Raw genomic sequence first — 1,996 nt, forward strand, 5'->3', positions numbered from 1 at the left:
AGTGTCCCATTCACTAACTCTGCAATTCTAAAGAGAGGCATTTTTAGACGGGTGATTTGGAGTCTGCTTTTTTTCTTATGAGGAAATGGTGTCGGGATAAGTTGGCATTGTGGTTTAAATTTTCGTCGATTTAATTTATCCAAGGCCAGATTCCCAAACCCTAGGGAGTAGGCGGGTCCACGTCCTCTAGCGTTATGGGGCATAACCTGTGCTATTTAGTACAAGATCTCTAATTGAGATCTCCAGATAGGATCCTGCCGGCCAGAGGGTGGGGTCCGGGAGAGACAGTGGGGAGTGTGCCAGTTCAATGGAGTAATGATGGATTTGTTGCTGGAGCTGAGCCACTGTAGGGCCTCCGGTTACTTTCTCTTTACAGATACCTATTGTTGCCCAGACTTAACGGGAGAGAAATTCTTACATACTGGTCAAGATGTGCATCAGTCAAATGGTAAATATATTGAGCAGATGCCGTTGCAAGGCTAAGAGCTTGTAACTTAATTCTGATCCTCGACTGCCCAGTGTCCAGTGATGAAAATAGAAAGGTGCTTATAAAAGACCAAGATGTTCTTTGTTAACGCATCATTGACTATCAAAGTGATAATGCTGACTTTATATATAATCGGGAAGCACATTTATTTTTCCAACTGCCGAGACAGGAGGGCACTCGGAGCTGTTTGCACTACAATTGTTGCTCAAGATGGCGGCAGAAAAGCAACTGGAACCGGGGGCATGGCCTCAGAGAGGCTGGAATGGGATTCTAGATTCCTACGTGGAAAGCAACCAGGAAAAGATCTGGGGTTACCTGGCGAGTTTGTGTAAAACCGAATGCCATATACTATGTATTCTTTAACACCCTAGGGAGTTGAGGGAAAACGCTGCATAATCAAATAGGGTAATATTTCTTGCACCAAACCTTATGATTATTCATAAGGGGTAGATAAACACCAGTAAGTAGCCACCTGCAGTTCAAGTCAGCTACTACTGTCAGTTAAGTTTAGGTTAGACTAAACTGACTGTCAAATAAGTCACTAAAAATAGAAAACAAAAATGTTTGGCTTCCAGAGCTTTTGGTATTTAAGAAGTGCACATAAGGGATTTGTGGACCCAATTATTAGCTTTTATGTGTTTTAAACATGCTAATTTTCTAGGTTTAAAAATATATCTCAAAGTACAAACTTTATTTTGTTTCTCACTATAAAGGGCTTTCCCAGGATGGTAAAGAACCCGCCTGCCAATGCAGGAGACCCAGAGTTCAATCCCTGAGTCAGGAAGATCCCTTGGAAGAGGGCATGGCAACCCACTCCAGTATTATTGCCTGGAGAATCCCACGGACAGAGGAGCCTTGTGGGCTACAGTCCATAGGGCTGCACAGAGTTGGACATGACTGAAGCAACTTAGCATACAATCAGGGAAGATACGCTTTTTTCCTTTACGGATTATGGAAAGATATAAGTAAATAAACTACCTGAATTTATTTTCTTCCTAGCTATGCAGCCCCAGCTATGTAATAGTTAATTTACATTTGCCTTAAAAATTAAAACTTGATGTCATGTTCTGTTCTAGGTGCTGAGCATGATTCAAAGATGAAGACAATTTACTTCCTGTTTCCCAGGAGCTCACAATCTAGCAATGGAGGAAAACACAGTCTCCTAAATTGGTGTTTTTCCCATTATTTCATACCATCTCTCTTGGACCTTTTAAGGTACCTTAAACATTGTGTTTAGAAAAAGCTGAAATGAAATAGGAATGATAATCCAATAACATTTTTAGAGCTGTTCAAGTTATCTATTTAAATGCTTTTATCAATTTTATGAGAAAGTGAATTTCTGGAAACGTCAAAACACATGTGTACCACCTATGATCATTTTTAAAGATGTCAAAAGATGTATTTGTTTTGTCTTAAACATCTGTTCTTGAGTTTTAAGGCAGCAGATTTTAGGCTTAGTCCAAGGCTGTGGTTTTAAAGCTTTTCTCCTTATTAGAAATGAAACTCTTT

Source organism: Bison bison, unplaced genomic scaffold (assembly GCF_000754665.1).
Source record: "Bison bison bison isolate TAMUID 2011002044 unplaced genomic scaffold, Bison_UMD1.0 scf7180017864367, whole genome shotgun sequence".
NCBI lineage: Eukaryota > Metazoa > Chordata > Mammalia > Artiodactyla > Bovidae > Bison > Bison bison.